This window comes from Pholcus phalangioides, unplaced genomic scaffold (genome assembly GCF_987345545.1).
Source record: "Pholcus phalangioides strain wild (caught in Gottingen) unplaced genomic scaffold, Ppha-v1.0 ptg000015l_1, whole genome shotgun sequence".
Taxonomy (NCBI): domain Eukaryota; kingdom Metazoa; phylum Arthropoda; class Arachnida; order Araneae; family Pholcidae; genus Pholcus; species Pholcus phalangioides.
Genome location: NW_028301608.1, coordinates 97,102,986 through 97,130,568, shown reverse-complemented (window position 1 = coordinate 97,130,568; position 27,583 = coordinate 97,102,986). Strand labels below are relative to the sequence as shown.

General features: G+C 34.5%; 1 long non-coding RNA gene across 3 annotated transcripts in view; it reads right to left on the bottom strand.

Annotated features, from left to right (window-relative positions):
- Nucleotides 1-2,854: 2,854 nt before the first annotated feature.
- The window catches only part of LOC149077127 (uncharacterized), a 30,767-nt gene continuing 6,038 nt past the window's right edge, over nucleotides 2,855-27,583 (bottom strand). The window contains exons 1-5 of one of the 3 annotated variants that reach the window (XR_016194143.1): nucleotides 20,290-20,304; nucleotides 19,514-19,663; nucleotides 11,150-11,173; nucleotides 3,075-3,106; nucleotides 2,855-2,884 (exon numbers count right to left, since the gene is read on the bottom strand). This is a non-coding gene — a long non-coding RNA (uncharacterized LOC149077127). Of the gene's footprint in view, nucleotides 2,885-3,074; nucleotides 3,107-11,149; nucleotides 11,174-19,513; nucleotides 19,664-20,278; nucleotides 20,305-27,583 lie in introns of those variants that run through there. The other 2 variants (XR_016194145.1, XR_016194144.1) reach the window with 2 other exon arrangements.

Here is a 27,583-nt window from a genome sequence, read left to right as displayed (position 1 = left end):
CTAGAATAGCGTTTTATATATCAATATTGTATCCTATTCTTTCGGCAAACTGATGCATGGTACTAATCGAAATTCGGCCACAGGTTGGACTCAAACTAAGTAATATTGTATCGGAAACCGTTTCTGTAAATGACCGTTTCTACAAATGAAGGTGTGATGCGAAAAACAAAGAGTGTCAGCATCATGGTTATATAGTCAGTGCTGTTTCATCTCTTTAATGTTGCGCTTGCCACAACATTAAATGATTTTCGACTTGAAGTATGTAAGTTTGTAAGCTGAGTATACATACTTCAGAACATCACTTTGCAGAGGGACCCATGATGATGAGACATCCATGCATAGAACTCCCACAAGGAGAAACTCTTGCGGGAACTCACTGAATTCTAGCCCAGGGTAGGCGTGAATCCATGGTGGTGTTCATTATGTAGGTTCCTTTTATCGTATTGTATTTTATACACAGACCTACAAATTTCGGCACTTGGGGTATGCCGAATTCTTCCCCCCCCCCTTCCGGATTCACGCCTGACCTAGGGTTACAGAGATCGATCTTATAAAAAAAAATTTCATTTAAAACTAATTTTGACTACTTTAAATTCAAGAAGTAAAAAAGGTCTCACTCCCGGATGAGGGTATGGGGGCCTTGGGTAAGACGGAGAGGGGGTGGGAGCACAAGAAGAAAATATGGTCCTAAGGTGGCCATGTGATAAAAATGGTTGAGAACCACTGCTGCACACTTTGTACCAAAGAAAGGTAGGTTATTCATAAATTTAGAATTTGTGGAGCAATCACATAGGACTACTCTGAACGTATTTCGAGCTTCATTAGAAGAAAATTGGGGAAAGTTTGTTGTGAATTTTTTTTTTAGGAACGACTGTGAGAATATGGAAATATACAGTATACAAAATATACTTACAGTTCTCTATCAAAAGAAGGGTTTAGATAGTTGAAAAAAAAGTCAATTACGTATCAATAAAGAAACACTTATAATTAAATGTATTAAATAAAACTCTCTGGTGACATTTATAGTCTTACAAAATATTCAGTGTTAAAAAAATGATTGAAACTCGCTTGTGAAATAATGAAATGTTATGGATTATATAAAGCTCATTTCCTGAAACCATACTAATGACATTAGTTTTTGTTTGGTAATTTTCATTTCTTCACCTTTTTTTAATTTTCCTTTCTCCCTACTGTTTTTTCTTAGTTTTTCAATTTTTTTTTTGTTTTCCACTGTTTTTTCATCATTTTTCGCAATTTTCTCTATTTTTTAATTTTTTTAAGTATTTTCTTTTTTTATCGGTTTTTTTTTGTATTGCATTTTTTTCCTTTTTGTTTTTGTTTTTTTGGTTTTTTTTTTACTTTTTTCAGTATTTTCCATTTTTATTGAACTATTTTCTATTTTTTATACATGTAATTTTTCTTTTTAAATTATTTTTTTTTTCTATCTTTGCAGTTTCAGTTGTTTTCAATTTTTTTGCATTTTCAGTTGTTTTCAATTTTCTGCATTTTCATTTGTTTTTATTTTTTGCGTTTTCAGTTTTTTTCACTTTTTTGCATTTTCAGTTCTTTCATTTTTTTTGCATTTTCAGTTTTTTTCACTTTTTTCATTTTCAGTTCTTTCATTTTTTTGCATTTTTAATTCTTTTCACTTTTTTTGCATTTTCAGTTCTTTTCACTTTTTTCATTTTCAGTTCTTTTCGCTTTTTTGTATTTTCAGTTCTTTTCGCTTTTTTACATTTTTAGTTCTTTTCGCTTTTTTACATTTTCAGTTCTTTTCACTTTTTTGCATTTTCAGTTCTTTTCGCTTTTTTACATTTTCAGTTCTTTTCGCTTTTTTCATTTTCAGTTCTTTTCGCTTTTTTGTATTTTCAGTTCTTTTCGCTTTTTTACATTTTTAGTTCTTTTCGCTTTTTTACATTTTCAGTTCTTTTCACTTTTTTGCATTTTCAGTTCTTTTCACTTTTTTGCATTTTCAGTTCTTTTCACTTTTTTGCATTTTCAGTTCTTTTCGCTTTTTTCATTTTCAGTTCTTTTCGCTTTTTTGTATTTTCAGTTCTTTTCACTTTTTTACATTTTCAGTTCTTTTCGCTTTTTTCATTTTCAGTTCTTTTCGCTTTTTTGTATTTTCAGTTCTTTTCGCTTTTTTACATTTTTAGTTCTTTTCGCTTTTTTACATTTTCAGTTCTTTTCACTTTTTTGCATTTTCAGTTCTTTTCACTTTTTTGCATTTTCAGTTCTTTTCACTTTTTTTGCATTTTCAGTTCTTTTCACTTTTTTTGCATTTTCAGTATTTTTCACTTTGTTTTTTGAGAATCGTCTTCCTTTTCCGAATTTTTTTTCTTCTTCCGTCTTTTTTTTCTGAATTTATGAAATTTTAGAATAGAAATTCAGAATTAAAAGTTTCTATATTTATCAAAATAAAAATCTGACATATTTTTTTATATTTGTTTAGCTTATAATTTGGCAGAGGCTCTTATACGGGGATATATGTTTCACATATATTAGGCGATACTATAACTCATGTTTATTTAGTTTACATATCTGAATCACTGTACTTACGTTTGACGTCTACAAAGGATAGATAACATCATCGATTAATTATCAGTTTTAACCATCAATATCATTATTGAAATTTTTCCGATGTATAATTAGTAACAGTCAGTGAATATAAAAATTCAAATTCAGAAAAATCTGTAAAATAATATTTAAAAAAAACTTACCTTCTGCAATAAGTAATTTTTGTCGCCATTTAACAAAAAAATTGCAAAATATGTATAATTTATTTCGAATTCTGTCATAGGATCCTTAAATATTAATGAATTACCGGTATGTAATAACATAACAAAATACTTACTCCGTTATAATTGAAGGTATAGGTTGTTTTCTGAAAAAATAGACGACAGAATAAAATAAAATTTATTAACAATCTTTCGAAAGTAATTTATTTCAATTATTTCGACAATTGTGAAAGAAAAAACTTTCTGATGTTCATATGTGTATTTTTATATAATATATCATATTATATTAAATATTTCGATTGATATAAAACAAGAAAAAAAATAACGTGAACTTACTGTCGGATACGTGCGCACATACTGTGAAGTTACTGAGATTGAAAGAAACAGAAGAAAAATAATGAAAAACTTACGGACGGATGCTTGTGCACATACTGTGAAACAACTGAATTCCAGAAAACAAATTCATTATTTTTAATCTTATACATCGATTGAATGATATCGAAAATGATATTTAATATTGAATACGATGCAATTATAAAGACTGATCCCCCATCGGCCGCGCTACGCGATTCTCAGCTGCGTAAAACCGGTTTTTGAGGGGTGACCACGCAAAATCGATCATTGAAATAGAACGCGTTGCGCTAGCCCGTACCTCGAAACTCGTTTTTCGCTGGTTTAGCGAAGCTGCGTATATAGCCACTGGAAACCCCAGCTCGACTTATCCTTCATTTTTGCTAAAAGTGTGTCATCGATACAGTCGCTACAGCCAATAACTGATCTCCCTATGCTGGTTTTCCCCTCCATGATTAGACGTCACTTCGAACCGAAAACTGATTTTTTTTTCACAAAAAAAAAATGGAGGACGATTTTTTGTATCTAGTACTGCCGGTATTTGAAGGTCACCTTAGTTGCGTAACACTGTAAGGGGTTCCGGCTCCATTATTCGGTGTCAAAATTTGTCAAAACTATTAATATTACCACGAAATAAGAAAAATTAAGTTCTGTTCCGCGTAAAACTATGGGTCACAGAATGACTCTTCAAACACTTTTTAGCTGCTCACAGCGAAGATTCTTGTTCCATAGACTGTCTTATGGACACCCTGTATATCTCGTACAATCTCGAATCTTCGTCAGATAAGCACATCATCACATAGGTTATTGTCTTTTCTTTTTTTTAAATTTGAAAAAATATCTTCGAGAATTACTGGAATGAATCTAGGCGTTATTCTCGATGCGCCAAAAAAGCAGCAAGTTCGATAAATGCGTAATTGTCTGTAGCTTGCTTGACCAAGGGCTCCTTGAGACACCAGGCTGATTTATTCACCATCTTTGAGCGAAGTGTGACATCAGTATAAACAGCCAATCGCTGTTCCCTATAGTGCTATTTCAACGATTATACGTCACTTTCAAGAAAAAAACAGGTTTTGCCACTCCGAGATGGAGAATAATGAGTTCGCCCGCCTCTCTAGGTATGCCTTAGCTTAACCTATTCTAGATACACTAGATTCTTCTTCTCGGTGTACATGAAAACATTAGTGTAGACCTATATATTCGCCAGTGAATTTCATAAGAGATCTAGTACTCTGTAAAACCAGACACGACCCAGGCTCTGTCCCTCCCGGGATATAAGCCTTTTACCCGTGTGGGTTGGATCGTGCTGGGGAGAATCAGGGGTGCCGGGCCGGGGCGCCCACTGGAGAACAACCGGAAGGAGTCATTGTCCGACACCTCTGACTCTCTGTCTAATGTCCTAACTGCGAGTGCGAAGCCTGGTCTTCAGGGTTTTCTTTCTTCTAAGGCGGTGGCAGCAGCTTCCCCCGCCCAGGCAGCCAGCCCCAGGAAGGGGCCCACAAACCTGAGCACCACCAGACCCCCAAGACCCGATCCCAAAAATCCCCTGTATGCTTTATTTATTTTGATGAAATGTACAGTTTGTCGCATATGATATGTTGTTTCGTGGCAGCCCCACGCGACATATGCCTCCCCGGGGCGCGGCGTTCGTATTTACGTTGTTCCGTCACGTGACAGATTCCCGTATCGGGGAGCGGTTGGTGTCTTCTATCTGTAAAGTTTATAGTTTGCAAGGTCTTTTTTCAGTGGGAAGTCTCCGTGTAGCCAACTCTGATGGCTCTGGTAAGCCCGTCGCTTCTCCGTGGCCAGCCCAGGTGCTGGGCCACTTCTTCTCTCTCGCTGGCTGGTTGGCTCAGGTGAGCCCGTCAGAGATCTAGTACTAGAGCCATTTCTGCTGTGAACAGGGCCGCTCTTATCAGACCCGGTGCAAAAATAATTTCGGTGCTCTTTAGCCCCGATTCTATATATTTAGTGAGAAGGGATAATTGACATACAAAGATTAATGCATTATCGCAGGAGATATACAGGAATGCTGAAAAATATAAATATTGGAAATATATATTTGATATATGTATATTTTTTTCACATACATTACTGTAAGTCCGGGGCCCGCTATGAGCGGTTCTGGCTGTGAACAAGATCAGTACCAGGAATCTATAACTTAACCGTACATGCACCTTCAACACACATTCCTCTACGGAATTTCTAACGAATTGATACATGTCGGAACTTATGTTTTCAGTGAATGTTTGCCCCCTCCCTCCCCCCCCCACATATTAATATTGTCAGAAGTATGAGTATTTCGTGTTCTACTGGTGGTGCCATCTGTCTTTTTTATTTTCAAGTAAAAATGGGAAGTGACCAAGTTTGACTTTATGTAAGTATCATGTTGAAGATCGAAGATCTGTCTGCTCTCTGCGTAGAAACTTTTTCAAATGGGGGACAGGCTCGCTTCAAAGTTGGAATCTATGACTTGATATACATGGGGCACACATTCATACAGAAGTACACAGTTTCCAGTTGCTGTAAAACAAGTAACAGTTGAAGACACGGACTACAACTGCTGATGCTGTACAGCAGTTCTTACTCAAGGACAGGGATACTTACTCACAAGTTCGCCAGTAATTTGCGGCACGAGGAATTATGGAATCACCCCCGTATATACGTTTAAGGGACAATTCTAGGTTATTGTGTGTGTGTGTCGCAGGGAATTTTTCTCTAATAGGGTTGTTAATAAATGGAATAGCTTACCCCCGTTAGTAAATTCTAACACAACTGACACGTTTAAAAACAAATACAATAAACATGTTGGGGTAAATCGAGAAGCTATCCATACTTGGAATAAGACAACCATAAATACATTTTATGGGCATTGTATGATATTTTATCCTGTACGGTATATGCATTGTTCTTCGTTTTTGTAATTATTTTTAATTGGGATGGTGTGTATTTTAGAAATACACGATATCCTTATTTGTTAAGGGTATCTTTTTCTCAGCCACCTCGTTTGGCATTTTTCCTGTTGAGGCCTTGAATTTATTGTATTTGTATGTGCGGCCCTAACATATCTATGTTGTCTGAGTTATGACTGTTTTTTGTTGTACCGGTGCTGCCATCTACCAACGTTTTGAAGTGGAAATGACATATGCCTGCACTTTCCTGTTATGTAAGTATGGTATTGAGAGTTGCTGTGCTCTCTACTCTCTCTGCAGATAAACACTTTCAAACTGAGACCGTGTTGGACCATCACCACCTAGAGATAGAAGGCCTTCGCACTCTGCTTGTAACGTCAAGTAAGTAGTCCATTTTCCCTCAGAATATTCAGGGGAAAAAAATTCCCTGCTCGTGCCAGTATCAACGTTGCGAGGAAAAGAAATGATCGGACTCAGAGTTGGCGATGTCTATGCCCCACATCCAATCGCGGTATTTGTGAATCAATCAGGAAGATTCTACGCCAAAATAAGAAGAAACGAAATAGGATGCTGTGTTTCAAAATGTGGCAAACTTGCTAGGTAGTCTGAATGACGTTTATGGCAAACACTGCAGAGGCCTTCTATCTCTAGGTGGTGATGATTGGACTCCCTCGGACACCACGTTGAGAAATTTTGAGCCTTTCTCTAGCAGTGAGTGGATCTGTACGATTGTTAGTTAATTTTATCCACTCTTGAAGAATCAACGTGCATATTTGCAAGTCTATCTGTCAGCATGAAATGCAATCCTCAATTTCATTGCAAATGTTTGGTTTTTTTTTTTTTGTGAGTACTCTTGTCACCCTTATTTATTTTACTCTATTTTTATGTATTTTTTATTTTATTTATTTATTTTATTTTATTTTTGTTTAAAGAGTTCACGTGCATAAAAAATGTGTTTTGTTTCATTTAAAGGGGGAAAAAAGCTAGATGACTTCGCGAATTCCGATTGCAGTGGTAAACATGTTTTCCTCTAGAGACGAATCGTTCATCGTAATAAAGATATTGAACAACAAGACAGAGAGAGAGAGAGAAACAGACAAACAATTTATCCCTTTCTAATATGACTCCGGAAATTGCGCAAAGGCCAGGTGGAATGACTGGAATTTTCAAATTTTCAGCTGCGGACGTTTATCTCGTTTAGTCGTTTCATGGAAAAGAAACCTATGCATTTTATGAGATAATTAGTATCATAGTGTTTCTTAACCCTTTTTCGGCCATGCCCCTCCCCCTTTATAACATACTTTCTTCTCGCCCCCCCCACCCCCGGCCAATCCAGAACCCCCTCCACCCTTATCCAGAATCAAAGGTGAATTTATGATTTGGCCGCCCGGCTCTGGTTCTGGTCTAATTTTCTTGGTTGCCCATCTCTTCCCCCAGCTTCCCCCCCCCCTCCGATCCCTGTACAAATACACCTTTGTCCAGGGCGGAATTCTTTCCACACTTATTGGATTAGTTTTTCCAAGTAAATGTATAAACAAAAATTTTATAAACAATGTCTCGATCTCCAGACACATACGCTTCAGTGAGATTCCGTCTTGTGCAGGTTCTATGCAGGCATTTATCACATCATGGTGGAAGGGGGGAGGGTCCCAGTTTTGGGGTCCCGTACTAGTTGGAAGTAACAGCTTACAAATTTTCATGCTTACTCTCGAAAATAATAGAACTAAATCTCTCATCATGTAGGCCGTCTATTCTATGGACATGGGCCCATGATTTTAGGGGGCCCTGGTTCTGTGGGAAAATAAAAGTACTACTGAAAAAAAAAAAGTAGCCACGTTCTTTCCCAAATATTTCACTTGAAAGCCTGATGTAAAGAATTACATCCGGATTTACTTTTCACAGCTCTCTGTGGCCTCTTTAACCACCTGTCATGTCTCCCCCCCCCCCCACCTTTCACTTGATTTCCTCCCTTGGACATCTTAAAGTACTATAGGACTACAAGGGAGTCATATGACCCCCGTTTCAGAACCACTGATGTAGAGTGATGCATTAATGCTGGAAACATTTTCAGAAAAAGCCGGAGAAATTAAATTTATAACAATTGATATCTAACGCCTCTCTAGGTGGAGGACCGGGTTCACACAATACCACCTATAGAACAAGGCCACCACACGAAGCTTGTGACGTCACTGAAGAAGTCTCAAATTGCCATTGGATATACTGCAAAAAATGGTAAAGATATCGCATGCGCCTGCTATATAGAATGGCAATAGGTGAAATGGCCTTTTTCAGTATTGCGGAGGCCTTCTTCTATAGGTGGTATTGACACTGGCGCGATACGGCAATAAATAAATAACTACGATAAATAAATTATACAGGGTGTCCTGTAAATGCTATCATGGCCTCTATCTCATCAACCGTCCGTCGTAGAGGTATGATTCAAATTTAAAATATGCTCAACAGGCGTTCGAAAATCACCCTGCAATGGTTTTGAGAGTTAAAATACAGTGTGTAGCAAAATAAAAAAAATCTAAATTTTTATATGGCCCCCGTGTGCTCTAACTCCTAGTCGGAAAGTTGTTGCCCTGTCTCTCCTGATGCAAACAAAAAAAAAATCCATGCTTCTAAGGGCAATATTCACAGAGATATTCGAATCATACCTCTACGACGGACGGTTGATGAGATAAAGGCCCTGCTAGCACTTACACGACGACAATATATATAATGGTATGTTGTAGACTACTACTACTACTAAACCAGACATGTACCTCACCCATATTACTCTGCGGAACTTCTAACGAATTGGTACATGTTGAAATGTGTGTGTGGGCGCGTGTAGTGAACCTTCGGTGAAGTTTGCTTCCGTGTAATATTTTTATGTGTAGTGCTGCCATCTGCCATCAGTTTTTCTAACTATGCGTGAAGAGTAATGATTGAGAACCTTGGGGGGGGGGGGGGGGGGTTCGAGTAACTTGGAACTCAGGTTCCGACACCTATGCTCTGCACCACCAATCACTCTGAAATATTGAAAACAATTTTACGACAACCGCCAGTGTTCATCAACTGATTTTCCTCTACGTATAATATCGAAAAGGTTTTTATTGCAGCGAACTCCGCTTAATGTGGAAACATTGGAACTCGGGGTTTCTGATAACAATAATCGATTGATAACTACATCCGAAATAAATCCAAAAGCAAATTTGATAACCATACGTCCGTTCGATTGAACGGGATGTATGAAAACGGGACGACGAAGTTTTCTGGTATTGTTCAATCGTGCCGTTTTCTTTTTCTTATAGTTCTGAAACGGGATTCTTTTTTACTTTACAAGCTAAAATCCGTTTGTTGTAATTAGAGCCCGGATCATATGCACTAAAAAAGTGGCAAAATATGCTTTAAAAATATGCAAATATGCATTTAAAAATATGCAAATATGCATTTAAAAATATGCAAATATGCATTTAAAAATGCAAAAATATGTACTTAAAAATTACAAATAGTGCGCCTAAAAATGCCAAAATATGCACTTAAAATGCCAAAATATGCACTTAAAATGCCGAAATGTGCACTTAAAATGCCGAAATGTGCACTTAAAATGCCAAAATATGCCCTGAAAATGCCAACATATACATTAAACACCCCTGAAGATGCACTAAAAATCTTAAAAAGTCAAATTTCGAAATATATACAAAAAAGAGAAAATATGCATTAAAAAAATTACCATGCAAAAAAAAACAGATATGCTTTTAAACTGCATCTTTCCTATTTCTCCATGCGTATGTATTTTTATTTACAAAAAAAATATCCCCTCACATATACAGGGTGATCAGCAAATAAGCCCTTATTTCAAAATTAAATATCTCTACAACAAAGATCAATAGAATTATGCGGTAAACGGTACGTTTATTAGCAAAACTGTAAGAATGTCGTACAGAAATTTCGAAAATTTAGTTTCTTTTTTTTAATTTTTTAAAATTTAAAAAAAAACAAAACTGGAGATTTTGGGGTTCCGAAAATCCTCATTTGTGTGGAGAGAAACCACTGCATTCGCCTAAAGTTACTGCATGGGCTGCGGTATGCGTCAGAGGCATTATCGGCCCCTTCTTCGTGCGAGAAACGATTACTACTGAACGTTACGTTACAATTTTGGAACAATTTGTCAGCACACATGGCGCATCCCGCAGCCCATGCAGTAACTTTAGGCGAATGCAGTGGTTTCTCTTTACACAAATGAGGATTTTCGGAACCCCAAAATCTCCAGTTTTGTTTTTTTTTTTTAAATTTTAAAAAATTTAAAAAAAACCTAAATTTTCGAAATTTCTGTACAACATTCTTACAGTTTTGCTAATAAACGTACCGTTTACCGCATAATTCTATTGATCTTTGTTGTAGAGATATTCAATTTTGAAATAAGGGCTTATTCGTTGATCACCCTGTATATATATATATATATATATACCGCATATGTAACAAAAATACCAGTAACAAAACAATTTCGACGCATATGCACATATGCATTTGCATATAATCCGGGCTCTAGTTATAATTATTCAGGCATTACTAAGGAGGGTTTGACACTGTCTGATTTGTTTTACGAATTATGATAATTTATTTCAACGTACAGGACGCTTCATGGATCCGCTGAGAAAGTATTTCAACCGAGTGTCTGGATTATAACAGCTACTACTGACCGAATAGGGCATCTCTGAACAGAGTACGAAAATGTTCATAAACAAGTGCGGAGGTACACCTCCTGACCTCCTACATGGTCTTGCAGGTTGATAATGATAACTTTTCGGGAGGAAAATGGATCTTATTCAACCTTGCTTGAAAATGAGCAAAAAATAACATTTTGAGTGACAAAAAAAATTGATAACATAAACCGAAGTCCTGATAACTGCGAACTCATCTTTTTCCATGTTTGTGATATTGGTCCGTTCCGTACATTGCAAAAAATGATGTCAATACCCAAATGATAACATTATCCGTGATTTTAGCAATCGGTGTCTACTGTATATGTCAAAGGGAAGTAGATAATCTCAAAAATCAATGGAATATGAATGAAGATAATTAATACTATAATTAGTTGGTTTTTTTTCCTAAACTCTCATAAGACTAACCGTTAAGTTAATCAATTTCAATGCTTACTCTTTCTTTTCTTTGCTTCCGCATCTGCAATGGGAAAAAATGGAAAAAAAATTCATATAATACACACATTATATAATTTGATTGAATCATAGAGTTGATATAATTTCCGCTACAGATACATAATTAAAAAGTCAAAACAATAAATCCTGAATCATACACTTACTAATATTTTATAATATTTGTGAAATTTTATAAAAGTCTCCCCAGTTTTGAAGAAGGAGCGACAAGTTTTTATATTGAAAGCTTGCATCGATATTTTTGTGCAAGTATTGCTCATAAATCGATTCATGTATTTTCATTCAAATACATTCACAGCGGCAATTTTTCCCGCCATCGAATAACACTTTATCAACCGTAATATTCATAAAAACCTGACCATGATGAATTATTTTCTGGTTCTCTTGCGGATCAATGAACAAATTATTCTGAATAATATTTCCCCCACATAAAGAAAGGGGTTTTACATTGTAAGTAGATGTCGCTATTTGAGTACCTCAAGCTGCATCCACAAATCCTAAGCAAAAGCCAATTTCCTTCCATTATATCCCGAACGCAGATTTCATTTCTTGCATAATCTTTATGCCAATTATAAGTAAGCTACTGCGTATGTCTTTTTTAGGACAGATGCGACCGGAATTCGTTTCATAAATAATCAAAGTAAAACGAGACAATATTGAAACATGCCCGCCGGACGGACTGGGTTTCAACGACCTTGGATAGAATGCATGCAATATAATTATGTATTCAAAAAAAACAAGAAACGCTGCTTGTGTGTTGGCCAAAGTGGAGATTGTGTCGAAGAACAAAAAATTTCTCCAAATATTAGCACTTTCAGGTGAAAAAATACAGGTATGAAATACATGAAAAAATACTGAGTTTACTTCATAATACAATGTGTATATATATTTTCAGTATTCCCCCCCCCCCTTTTTGGCCGGCTTGCCGTGAAAATTGTGGGACACCGGCTTTTTTTTAATGCTAGTGTTTGGTCCATTCCCGTATGGTACTCTGGTATGCCGGAAACACGTAGGTTCACTGAGGTTCACGGAATACATTCAAAAGATCGATAAAAATGACATCCAGTGGCCAAAATGTTAGGAACGCCCTGCTACTAATATCGTGTGGGACCTCCTCTGGCTTTGATGACAGCAGATATTCTTCTAGGCAAAGACTCTATGAGTTGCTGAAACTGTTGAGAAGGAATATTAGCCCCATGCTAACGAAATGCCGGCTCTTAATTCCCTCAGATTAGAAGGTGGTGTTTCGGAGCTTATAACAGACCTTTCAACATCGTCTAACAATTGCTCAATTGGGTTGAGATCGGGTGACTGGGAGGGGGAGGGGGGCACTGAAGCAATTGAAACTCTAAATTATGTTCCTCAAACCAATGAGGTAATTCCAGTCCTGTAGGAAGGTGCATTGTCCTGCAGGAAATAGCCATCATCATCAGGAAACATTATGGCCATAAACGGGTGCACGTGGTCAGCAACGATGTGGAGGTAGGCGCTGGCATTCACGGATGTTTCCAATGGAAATAAGGAATCAAGAGCATACCGGGAAAATGCTAATCGACTATGATTCCGCCACAACCCGCTTGAACAGTTGCCATGTGTCATGCCGGATATATGACTTCGTACTGTTTGCGTCACACACGAATCCTACCATCAACGTTATGGAGCAGAACTCTGCACACAATGCGCGTCAGTTGCCTGGTGCCGCTTTCGTTCACAGACGATTTCAAGCAAATTGAAACGTTAACTGGTGCTTCTGACAAGGGGAAAGGTTTTTATCAGCAAATACGGTTTATTACGTCAGCACACGTGCAACACAGACTTGTCGAAGTTGAGTGAGGGATGTTCCTAATTTTTTGGCCATTATATTATATCCCATTCCATATATAAAGTATATGGCCATACATTTGGCCATTCAGTATATCAACTACTGAATAACTAAGCAAATAGAAATAAAATAAAAGTTTATCACTGTGGCGAACACGTTTTACATGAAAATTTGATATCTATAAGGAAAGTGGGGCATATTTAGTAAGGCTGGTCTGATTAATCGATTAATTGGGTCAGTTAATCGATCAATTACTAATCGAAATTAAAAATTTTATTTGAGTTAATTGACTCGATCAATTCGATTAAAATTTTTATTAAAATTTTGTGAATTAACTTAATTTTTTTGAAAAAAAACCGACTAGATGTCATAAATCATGTTTTATACAGTATAACATTTTGGATAAGTGACCATATTTAAAACATTTGAATCAATATTTCAATGAAATTAGATTCAACGGAACTTGATGATTTCAGTTTCAAATTGAGTTTGATTGGAATTTTAGAAGACAAAACCAAAATTTATTGTTTCAACTATGAACAGTTTTTCTTTTTCCGTATTCTTGGAAACATCCTCACAAGTGCCATTCGAGAGGAGTTTCTACGAAAACAAGCAACAGTATAATCGAAAGTTGTTTTGAAATCAGTGAATAATAACTAAAAATAACCGATTTCTTTTAAAAAAACGACAACATCCCAGTGAAGAAGTTACAATTTTTGGCAAATTCCTATATTTGTTTACATGTACAGAATAGGTGAGTGATATCAATAAAATATGTTTTTTACCATCTCAATATTATATGATAAAAAAAAATGCGATTAAAAATTACATTAAAAATATTCGATTAAAAATTACATTAAAAATATTCGATTAAAAATTACATTAAAAATATTCGATTAAAAATTACATTAAAAATATTCGATTAAAAATTACATTAAAAATATTCGATTAAAATTCAATTAAAAATTACATTAAAAATATTCGATTAAAATTCAATTAAAAATTACATTAAAAATATGCGATTAAAAATTACATTTGAAATATGCGATTAAAAATTACATTTAAAATATTCGATTAAAAATTACATTAAAAATATTCGATTAAAAATTACATTAAAAATATTCGATTAAAAATTACATTAAAAATATTCGATTAAAAATTACATTAAAAATATTCGATTAATATTCAATTAATCGATTAAAAACCTACCGTGCCCGTTCAATTTAAACTGAGTTAAACACTTGAAACATTCAGACCCAGATTGTTGAATGATTGGTGTCGTGACAACAATCCGGGTCTGAATGTTTCAAAGCGCAGTGTCGTTTCATTCACGCGAAAATTACATCCACTGCTTTACGATTACACCGCAAATATAGCAGCGATAGAAAGAAAGAGCAAGGTAATGGATTTAGGTGTAATTTCCAAGAGTGATTTGAACTTCAGCGCTCACGAGGAAAGTGTCTTGTCAAAGTCCAACCAGTCACTTGGCTTTCTCGTAAGGTCGTCTGGGCCATTCAACTCAGTTCCAGCGATGGTACGACCGTATTTCGCATATGTCTTACTCTCACTTGAGTATGGCTCATTGATATGGGGACCATATTCCTGCAGTGATGAGCGTACGTATTGAACGTGTACAGAAAAAGTTTTTGAGGTCATTATTCCGGAAGACTTTTGGTGTAAACGTCCCAGATGCGCCTTTACTTCGGATCTCCTCTCTTTTTCCAAGATGGCATCTCTCGATAGCAGACGTACAAAGCGAGATTTCTATCATTCCTTCACTAAGTTCCTTTTTCACAAAGTTCTTTACGACAGAATCGATGACTATTATCTGACGAGCCTAATTAATATCTCCGTGTCATCTCGCGAGCGACGGGTTCATAGTTCCCGAAATGTTCTTTATTTACCTCGTGCACTCACGAACATTTTAAATGCTTCTCCAATTGTGCGGGCATGCAAAAATTATAATACGGGTGAATTCCCAGGTATTTTTCATAAAGATTCCATGTTCCACTAGGTGCTATACGAATTTGTATATATATTTTCTTGTTTTCTCATCTATTTTCGGTTTTTCATTCTTTATTTTGGACATTTTGTCTTCCCCATATTGAATTCTCAATGTGTGCTTCCGTTGCGTATATATATTTTTGTATTATATGTTTATTGATGATTTTATTTTTAACGTGTAAATTCGATGAATTATTTATTATTTTGCTTTTCTATTTTCCATTACTTGTATTTTTCGTATTCTTTATGTCCGTGTGTTTCCCATCGCTGTAATTGGGCTCAGCCTGTTGAGATGTGTAAATAAATAAATAAATTAATTAATTAAAGTAATATTATTATTTACATCAGCATCTTTGGCTGTAGTTGTAGCAATATGAATGAGTAGTGATAGATATCAAACAGACATAAATGTCAAGACTTGAAGTAGTTTTCGGCACATACTTTTTTTTTCTAACATGTGGTTGCCATGCGATAGTTAGAACACGCTTTTCTTTGGTACCTAAGGTGTGAGCAAATGCTTGACAAGGACGATTTTCTACTGTATGTTCTAGAACAGTCTGAAAGTTGAAATCTCTATTGTGTTAACATATGGTTTGCAGATTACGCGTGTTCTCTTAAAAAAATCATATTTGTTTGGGAGAAAGCCATATCCTAGAATTCAAAGTAAGAAAAACAAAAAACACGCGAAATAAAGAAATTGAAATATCATTGTCAAGAGACGTTGTGTGTTCATCATATGCAAGGATTTTTTTTTATATATATATATTTGCTATGGAAAACGGTGGTGTTGTGGACACACAGAAATCAATGACAACTCATTTCACATCATCTAGTTTCGTGAAGTGCTTCTCATCCGGAAATACTTACTGTATGAAAAAGCAAAAGTGGTCGTATTGTGTATTGTGAAGGGGGAGGGACAATGTGTAAAGAATTTGTTATATGTCCGGCAGCCGAATAGGAATTTTCATCGAAATTTTTTTCATTGTTTGTATTTCATGTTTAGAATATGTAGATTCATAAAATTGCGGGTGCCCATGCACTACCTTTGGGCAACTCTCAGAACTCAAGATGATGGTCATCCCTACATTAACTATTTAGGTTCCATGAAAATTTGTACTTATTTTGTCTGTCATAAACATGTTTTCCTCATATATTTATAGCTAATTTTAGTTGAAATTACCCGAATACATATGAAAAAAATTATTTTTATATGTAAAAAATTTAAAATTAGTAAACATCTTAAATGTATAGTTTCACTGAATTTATAAGAAACTAGCTAAAAAATAAAATTAGCAAATTTTTGTGTTAATTTTCATTTTATATTGTAACTCATATTATTTAATTATTTTTAAATTAACATTCAAGAGAAGTAAATTAATATTCTACAATTTTGACTTCTTTTTCTCATTTCATCAGAATCGTCAAACAAAGCTGTTGAAACTAGAGATAGCTCATGAGACAGAACTTGTCTACATTTATGTTACGAGAGCTTGCTTGCAGACCAATTACACGACAACAAATTATTTGGGTGTCACATATCTTTGCATTACTAGCTTCAACGTGCTTCTTTGTAACAACCATTACTGTTACTTTTACAAGTATCCGGTCGTAAAAACTTTTGGGACATCCATTCTTAAAATCTTGCATTTGCATTGCCCCAATTTCTACTGCATCATTGCAATTTATGTTGTCTGGACACAATCAATATAATCCCTGCCCAGTGCTCAGATATTGTAACTGTACTTCAAATTGATGAAAGGTGTATGACCATTATTGTTTGAATATTTCCTGTCTTTCTGGCCAACTTCCAATTGCTTACACGGGGTTCAAGCTTCACTAACGTCTTCAAAATTTCAACATTAGCTGTTGATATTCTGTCACTTCTCAGAAGACGAATCGAAATTTTCTTATTGAAACCTTTGGCAATATTTACAGTATTGACGGTGTGACATGGCATTGAGTATAGACACTCGCAATGTCATGGCTCGTAATGATGGGCTTGAACGCCCATCAGCAGGAACATTACCACGCCACAACGGTTATGCATAATGAAACTAGTCAGACATTTTGTGAGTGTGACTTCATGAATCAGAGTTTTTATGACTTTATATATTGTTATTACTCGATAGGTAGTAGTAAACTTGATCCGATTGTCCAGTCATTTACATATATCAGTAGTTCCCAAACTTTTTAAAGTGTGACTACACCCCCCCCCCCCCACACTTTTGACAAGAATTTTATCGCGACACCTATACATGGCATGACCATATGTCCCTGTTTCCGGGATCATCAACACAGCCGCAAGTTCGGATGGAATGCGCATCTTGCGCATCGTAATGGTGCAGAGTGGATAACTTGGTAAACAAACTCAAAGTTACCATTACAAACACAAGGGCTAGTGCAAAAATACTGTCGGGTTTCTTCGTAGGAGCCCTTCTTCATCAAAAGAGCTTCATAAACGACGCACTGACGTTTTATTAATTGTTCATAATCTGAAAATATAAATATTTCCTCTCTCTATGCACATTCACATATTACTCATCACTGCGTGTTTATAAATTTTTAAAATATTTTAAAATCGGTTGATTGTTTCCCGAACCCCTGTACAAATATTAACATGATTCATTAATTATTATACACGTAGAATTTGATAAAATATCATTATATAATACATGTATGGTAAGTAGCTGTTTGGCCTAAGTTAAGGAATTTTTGCTGAAGAGTGGCGAAAAACAAAAATAAATTTCTTTATTCGAACATTTTCATTTTGGATACCTCTCAAGACTCCCCCCTTCCCTTCCCCTCCAAGAAGCACCCCACACTTTGGGAACCACTGACGTAGATTAAATTCCGCGTTGAAATATTACGTAAGAGATTAAAGGGGGAGGGACAAATTGGCGCACGTTATTTTAAAAAATATATATTGATTTAAATCTCTGGAAAAGCCTACGCTAATCATCAAAACACATTTAATGGTTTTAAACACAGAAATTAGTAAAATAAAAACGATTTTAAAACTCTTTGAACAAGATTTTGGCTTTTTTCAACGGTGCAAAGTATTTAATATTTCTATACGCTACGTTTTCTCGTTTGTTTTTAAATTTAAGTTTGGGGGAATTAAACATATCTGTCTGTATCGCGTTCACTTCATGCTCGCATAAGTATGAGTTTTAAAATAAAAATAGATAACTTCCTGCAATTCAACTACAGCATACAGGGTGATTCTAATTTCATGGGACAAACTTTGAGAGGTGATGTAAGACTCTTAAGCAAGCATCTTTGATCATAAAATGTGTGGTCGAATCGCTATAACAAAGATGGTAGAGGGTGATTTTGGTGAGTGCACAACAGCACTTCACCAAAAGCAAATGTCATATTCTACTGACGGATTCGCTGCAATAAGTGCAATTCATCATCCGATGGGCGCAGGGTATTATAATGTTGACCTTCTCATGGTTCAACCTCGTAACGCAAATTCCGTCACAAATCATTATACTGCTTGATCATTGGTGGCGCAGCACAACCTTGATGGTCCTTACACCACTTAAAAAACAAACTCCAATCCAATTCAAAGTTGCACATGTACTCTCGAATTGTTGATAGCACACATCGCAGCAAATCCGTCAGAAAAATATGATATTGGCTTTTGGTGAAGTGCTGCTGTACACACTCTCTAAAAGCACCCTCTACAGCCTTTGCTATAGCGATTCGAACGCACATTATATAATCAAAAATGTTTGTTTAGGTGTCTTATATCAGCTCTTGAAGTTCGTCCCATGAATTTAGAATCACCCTGAAATATGTAGATCATAATTTATTCAGGCTAATTTAGGGTCAGCTATATTGTGCAGCAACAGAATGACATCAGTTGAGTATTGCAGATATTTAATTATCCATCAATAAATTTTTGGTTTTCTGAAAGACGGACTGAGATTTATTGATCTCAAATTGTGAAATATTGACTGAAAAAACACGTGATATCATTCGAATACTGAAATTGGCCACTATCATGTTCCTAAGGAACAATCAGCTCTCGGTGCAAAAATATGCTATCAATGAAGCACATACAAGCTTTGAACGCATCGAATTGGCTTTTAATATATATATTTATTTATTTATTTATATTTATATTTATATTTATATTTAATGTTCGATAATTTTTTATCACAAATTATACCGTTACTGTACACTTAAAAACTTGTTTTAATCTCTCTTGTACTGCACAATATCATAAACAACGTTTATGCAATATATATATTGGAACTCTTGGTTTTCCAGCTCTTCATACATACAAGAGTTTCAATTTTTTTCAAAGAAAATTTCTGAATTTGACCCTTAAAAGATTATTTCATGAAATTGTTGAATCAATCATGAGATAATTTACGGTTTATGTTATTAAGTACTCAAACCCGAATTTCGCAAGTTCGCTAAATGTTATATCTAAAAATAATGATAATTTTATTCTTATTAATAATGCATAAAATCTATAAATAAAAAATGATTTTTTTTTTCTAAACTGACCATTCACACAAACAGTGAGAAGAAGGGCGATGCAGGCCACGACCAGTGACGTCCGAACAGCCCTCATGGTGGTGGTGGCGACGACGGCGATTTTAGATGTCTCTCTGAGGATTGCCGACTCCTTCTTAGCAACTTATTCTCAGAGAAATGCTAATATAAGAAAAAGATTTGCAAGCAAATACGATACAACGCATGCGCATTAGATCAAAATCCTCGGAGAAGAGAGTGAAAAGAAAAATTATTCACATCCGAAAATATATTTCTCTTTTATATTATCATCAAATCACCAATCATAAATTACAATATAATCTGTATTATATTGTAATTACTCGTGTGAAAAGGAATATTTCACTCTTATTTTCTTCACAATAATAGAATAAATTTTTAGGTGTTTATTATATACGTATATTTGAGGACTGCTATTGAACTCTATTCAAATATTGTAAGTTATACATCTATAATGACCATTTATGATTAGACATTTCAACATTTCGGTCTGGCGGAATTCATTTTGCTATTTTTATTTTATTTATTCTTAAATAATATACATAATAATTTTTAAATTTAAAATTTCACACTTCTCTTGAGAGTTTTTTTTTCTTCATAATTTATTCAAATAAATTCAATAATCGCAATTATGATTAATACATTCTCGTTGCACGTGATAAAATGTTAGAAAAATTTACTGATGTTGAAAATTTAAGATTACGTAAACAATTATAAACAGTTTTTTAATGTTTTAATCTTCCTTATGTGGATCATTACAATTCGCTGACCTTGACGACAACTTCTGGTTTCATAGGTCCCAGTCTCGGTCCTAACACGGGTGTTTTTTACGGTCTGGAATCGATTTTAGCCTGTACGTCTCCACTCTAATGAGCAGTCGTAGTGCGACAAAACAAACCATTTCATCGAATAACAACTGTGTAACTACTACCTCTCTGTACGCATACCATCTTTTCGCTGAACATACGTAACCTGCGTGCTTCCTGTTTACCTGATACCAATACCACTAGTAGAAATGTATTTACTTATCATTAGGATTCAGTTTGACCATCCCCTCATACATACATTAGATTACGAAATTACTCTCATCTATGATGGAGACATCAGCTTCGTCCGCAAAAAATATCACAATTGTAATCAATGGATATTTTTTGTTCATCAATGTCAGAGGCTTTTTAGCCTGCGTGTCTGAAGGATGACGAAAATCGACAGTGTTTTAGTAGTTGTCTGATGAAAATTTGCTCTATTTAATCATTGATGTGGAGGTCGTATAGCCAATCGCTTCTCAATGCGTGGACCATGCGGCCAGGAGCACAAAGAGACCCTAAATTATTGAAGGCTTGTCGAAGACGACTTTATTTCCTCGTTTTCTTTTCATTTCTTATCATCGAGTATTGAGAAATTGCTTTTTAATTAATTCTGAATTATCCTTAATTCCGGAATTGTTTCTTTTATTAATTCTGAAATTATTTCTTTCATGAATTCTGAAATTACTTCTTTCATCAATTCTGAAATTATTTCTCTCATTAATTCCGAAATTATTTCTAAGTTACAATAAATTCTGAAATTATTTCTTAGTTCCAATAAATTCTGAAATTATTTCTTAGTTCCAATAAATTCTGAAAGTGTTTCTTTTTTCTCATAAATTCTGAAATTATTTCCCCTATTAATTGTGAAATTATTTCCCCTATTAATTGTGAAATTATTTCCCCTATTAATTGTGAAATTATTTCTTTTTGTTCCCATCTATTTGGAGATTGATTATTTCTATCATCAATTCCGAAATTATCCTCTTCTATTAATTTCCCCCTTGTTTTCTTTTTATTCATATATTTAATAATTATTTAATTAATTCAATCATCAACTCAATGTTTCTAAGGCCGGAATTACACTATAAAAGTTTGATGAAAGATCTTTACAAAACTTGAAGAAAAAAAAACAGTAAACCTATTAGCTAGCTACTTTCGTTCGAATGTAACCGATAGCTTATTGGTTGCATTTTTCAAGTTTTGTAAACGATCTTTTATCACACTTTTATAGTGCAATCTAACTGAACAGCCTAAATGTTTCATGCCGATTCCGTTTAGAATCATGTTTAAATCGTAAACTTTTATGATTGAAATCATAAAATACTTTGTGAGAAAATAAAATGAAAAACTGTAAAAATAGTTGTTTTCAAAAGTTTTTTTTTTTCTATTTTGCAAAACATCTATAAGTAAGAAAGAACTCATTTATTTTATTTTTTTATTTTACTGAACAAACAGCACAATGGACAAAACAGACAAAAAGAAAAAAAAATTACAAACGAACACTTATCGACCCAAAGAGATATAAATAACCCCTTCCATATGGGTCGTATTAATAAATTACATATAAAATTTCTGGGCAACATACAAAGGTATATTTTATTACAATTGCTGCAGGCAAGTCACATCAAATATATTGCTTTTAAATTTTGTACTATAGTCTGATATGTTGGATTACAGATATATTTTCCTACAACAAACATATATAAACAAATTTTACTACTTAAAATTTACAATTTCATTAACCATCGAATGAGACGAACCGCTCAATATCTGTTATTTCCAGTATACGATCCTTTATATCCTTTTTAATCTTATATATAATGATTGCTGATGTCCAATAATATCATCAAATTCTCTACATATTCTTGGAGCAAGAAAACATATTGATTTTTTGAAAATTGTTTTTTTTCGGTAATGGTATATGATATAGATATTTTGATCTCATAGTGCTTCTTTGTATATTCACTCTGGAATACCAATCAGGATTCTTATACATGAATAGTAAAACATTATACAGATAAAGTTGACGTATATTAAATTGGGTTAATGATACTCTATTATGTGAAGAACTGTTGGTTTGTAGAATGTCACGTCGAAAACAGTCAAAGATTATCTATAGTATAGATTGAATTTTTATATATTCCCCCAAACTTGTAGTCCATATAAAATATGTGGGAACACCCATGCAAAAAACATTTCTTACAAACTTTGGTGTGAGATGATAGCCTTCAATTTATACGTCATCTTTTTTAGCAGAAATTTCTGTATTATATACCATTGATATTTTGGAAATACTGTATTTAAATTATGCATATGTTTCAGACAAACATGTTGATAGCCAATAATTTTGTAAGAGCAGCTGCTCAACTTCCAATAGAACATAAGCTTCGCAGTCAATATAAAAACTTCTTTTTTCACTGACTCAACCTTATCAATTAGCATATGAATTGAAATCTTTGGGGAAAAAAATTGGAAAAAAAAATTCAGAATGAATAATGACTTCATACATAAACGCATAAAAAATCATGTATATTACAGGAATTTGAAAAAAAAAATCATCTTTTTTGAATATTAGATAAATAAAAACGAAATAAATTATAAAAATAAATTAATTTAAACTCAATAAATAAATATATAAATTTTTGAATAGATATATTCAAAAACATTCAAACTCAATTTAATTTCAACTAAATTATGAAGATAATCACTTATAAAATGATTTTTATGTAAATGTTCTTTCATTTTATAAAAACGAAAAATTACGTATGGAAAAAGTAATTAAATCAATCAAAAAATCCAGGCCTAATCAAAAAGAAACATTTTTCCACAAAATTTGAAATATCAGAACTCATTTTTTCAACCTCTTTTTTTTCCATAAAAAGATAGAGAAGTGCAATTCACACAATTATGATAACACAACATCACAAAGAGAAACCAGACGATCACGTAAAATGCTTATTTATAATTTATTAATAAATCTAAAATTTAATGTTCAGAAACTCATTTCAAACTGATCTTCATATCAGAATTAATTTTAATAAAAAAGATAATTTTTTATTATATATAATTTAACATCCACACACAAATTTAATTTTTTTTCAATTTTTAGTTCAAAAACTATAATTCCATTTATACTTAAACAATTATTTTAATTATAAAATGTGATTGCTATCGGAAAATTTTGATTTAAAGATTTAATTTTAAATAAAAAAATTTCAAATAATCTAAAAATCTAGTTAATTATAAAATCCGAAGGAATTTATCTGTTTCTCTGATGAAGAAAAATTTTAATAAGAAATTTGTGATTTGGCCGACTATTTCGCGTATTGGCCGAGAGGTTTGGCCAAAGTCCGATTATTAGAAATTAGAAACGACTAGTGTTTTTTCCTACTTTGTCCGAGCATTTCACAAAGTGGTTGGAGATCCCTCGCTAAAATTCGATGTACCTATGTAAGACTGTCCGGTGAGACGGCATTTCCATTGCTTTTGGTTTGTTGTGCAATTTCTAAATGTCATAGAAGTTCACCTTGTTGCAACGTGTAATGACAATAAATAAAGTATAAATAAATAAATTTAATTTCGTGGCTTTTTTCATCTGACTTTGGCTGATGACTTCATGCAATTTCGCGAACTGGCTAGCCAAAGCCCGGAAGCAAGAAACTGATCGGACATTGGCTAGTCGATTTACAGCGAAATTGGCCAATACGCGGAATCGGCCAATCGCAAAATGGCCTATTTCGGGCTTTAGCCGTAGCATATATACAGGGTGAGTACTATCGACCGCCCAATAATCACGCACGTGATTTATTGTCAAAAAACTAATATCGAAAAGTGTTTTCACCGTTTTTGATTTCACCAATAATTATTGCGTTACAGTTCCTTAAAAACTGATGACGTCACTTTCGAATGCCAAATTTACCGAACGTGCATCAAACGTATACCTTGGCGTTTTTAATCTGATAGCAATGCTATAACCCCGAGAGTAATCAAGAAAGCTGTTCAAACCAGTGTTTTTTCCCCCCTGCCCTTTCCCTCAGAAAAATTGACAACCGTGAAGAAAAGAAAACTACCACATTTTACCAAAAAAGTGTTGATTTTGGGAAAACAATTTTTCCAATAGATCTCGTTTGAGTAACATTTTACATATCTGGTGGTAAATTTTCCAATATAGTAGGGTGAAGGTAACACGTAATAACAAGGTTAAAATCACTCTACGCGAAGAGGAAAAAAAGGCCAATCGTGAAAGAAAATAACTCAACTTGGCTTCTGACGGGATTGAATTCCCTTGGCTTCTGACGTTCATTTTCAATTAGCGGCAACCAGCTGCATGGGAAAGTTTTTTTTTTCGTTGGGTGTTCGGCACGTAAGTGGTCATTAGAAAACTGAAGCGTCATAAAGTTTCGAAACGAATTTTCATATTGGTTCGATCGTAAAACAGAAAACAATTTTCTATATAACTTTTGCACAAGTAATCACGTGTGTAATTATTGTGCGGTCGATAGTATACATTCTGTATAAGCAAATAATAACTTGAGTTAATTACGTAATAGATCAATTACTTGATGATATCATAACAATCACTCTATATTTATCAGCCGTCCAATGGATTATCGGAATAAGTATTACGTTTGCTGTTCATACCGATTATCAACAGGCCATACGTTAGTATCCCTCCAAATATGGAAAAGACTAGCCTCTCGTTAATTTCGGTCACTTTCCAGGCGGTCAAATGAATCAGTTCCTTCTCCTCAAAGGCTTTCAAAATTTCTAAATTAGCCAAAGTTTTCTCGGGAACCGTCCGGTTGCCTTGCTGAACGTGCCTGATCAAGATATCGTCGTACACGTATCCGAAGTAGTACTGGAACTCATCTAAATTGCCGGAGAGTTTCACAGTGCAAGTCACGATGGCAGCCCACTCAAGGCCACTGGATACGGCATTCGGTACGAGGAGCCTAAGTACCAGGAACCTAGATTCTAGAGCGAAAACAAGGAACGCGAAAAGGTGACAGCAGAAACCAGCGACTTGCAGGAACATGATGAAACTGAAGGCGTTTTCCAAATGCCGAAGGCAGTTGTGGATATCGTCGAAACGTTTAACCGTCTTCTTCAGGTTTCTCATACGATTCGCGTTCATGCCGTCACGGAATTTATTCAGAGAAGTCGCGATCGAATCTCTGAGGTCTAGTACAACGGTGCAGTACCACAACGTGGTCAAATGGGAAAATAAGAAACCTCTGTCGATTTGCCACAGAAAGAAGCAGATGAGATATGTTTCATTCTGGTATGAGAGGAGCGAATCGCAATAACCCAATGTAGCGATCCTAATAGCTAACGACCGATCGACATCCCTTGCATTATGAAAGATCAGCTCAGTTAAGGGTCGTACAAACTGGACAAGAAATATCATCGACGTCAAAATATTCATGATCACCACTGTTTTCTGCCTACGCCTTTTCAAAACCACAGCTAAGCAGATAACCATGGATTTAAGCTCTTTCCTATTGCGATAGAGGTTGTACCAAATCAACACAGGAACTAATGAAACATACAGTTGCGAGAACGCTGACATGTCGAATTCCCGGTAAACCGTGTGCACACATTGCGCTATTACTACGTACGTATTTCGCAGTAACTCGAATATCACACTAGCTGTTATAAGCAGTTTGCCAATTCCACTGCTGGATTTGGGGTCGAAGACTTCGCGGAAACCGATAGCTTTGAAAAAGACTTCCAATAAGAAACCAAATATCTTACGTCTACTCTTCGGTTCATTAACGTTGGTCTTCGTAGGCATGGTGCTGGTAATAACCATCGGGGGATTAGAAAGAGTGGTGTCTTGCAATATTACACCGGACATTCAGTTAGAAGAAACTAGTTTTGAATCGTTATTCAATTTTCACAAACACCAACTGTCAGATGGGACAAAACACTAACGCATTTTCTCGGTAAAAAATGTTTCAACGGACCACGATATTTTGGTGACAGTTATTCAATTTTTTTATGGAGGATAATTATTACCATGGCGTACAATCATAAATTCACTTTTGGGATACATATCGATAAAAGAATTTTAAATATTCAAGATGGAAAAAACTCATGTAAGAATCTATTGAAATGCATGTGTATCGAATACACCAATTGAAAAAAAAAATAAAAGAATTCTTTTCCGTATTACGTGAAAAAAATGACTTTAATGACTCCACGACAGTCTTCTACCGACAAAAATTCACAATAAGGTTCGAGAAATTGCGAAGAAAATATCCTAAAGAGTTCCACAACCTACAATTTACTATTGTAAGCTCTATTTTACACATTTCTTGTTACATTCCTATTTCTTGTCACACCATTACACAAGTTTCTACGCATCTTGTATGTGGATATTTTTTTGTATTGGAAGAATTACTATGCATAAGTGTATTATTTATGCAAAGTGATGTACTTTCCATGGAAATTTCAAGTTGTCACAAAAAACAAATGCATAAGCTACGTATATGTGAGTTTGGCTTTCACATTATTTTTGATTGCAATCACAGAAAGTGCAGGACGACTATGCTTTGTTTTGTTTGCGAGTTTTATACTCTCTCTCTCTCATCTCTCACGTTGTTTTACCATTTACAAATAACAACTGTTAGAATTTCGAGGCAAACTTCATAGTTCAACTAATATTATTGCTTATAAAATAACATCATATCATATTTGATTTTTTTCATGCAACACATTAAACAAAATCTGATCATTACTTCCATCAATCGAAGAATTATTACAGTTTTATTTGATAGGTGGCGGAAGAGGTTCTAGTTCAGTGATGTTTCTCAAGTGCAATACACACGGTGATTCTAAATTCATGGGACAAACTTTAATAGTTTTTTGGATGCTATAAAAAACTAAAGAACTCAAACTGAAATTGCCGAAAAATATTGAATTTCTCAAGCTAAGGTGTCAAACATTAACAAAAATTCTGATGAAATTGAAACAGATTGGCGAAAGAACTGAAGATTGATCAGAAAACGAAAGAAAAATTAAAATTTTGAGGGGTTTCGACTCATTTATAATGAAATAGTTTCATGCGGAAAGAGTCAAAAATGCATTAATCAACGGCACAATGATTAGAAGCAAAAGAAATAAATCACCAAAGATTTTGGAAAACTGTTTGAAAATTTCCTGCTTCAAAAAGGTGCCTGCAAAGGAACAACAATTTGTAGTTTACGACATTGAAAACTATACTGACGGTGTGAAACGGCAATTGTGAGTGTGA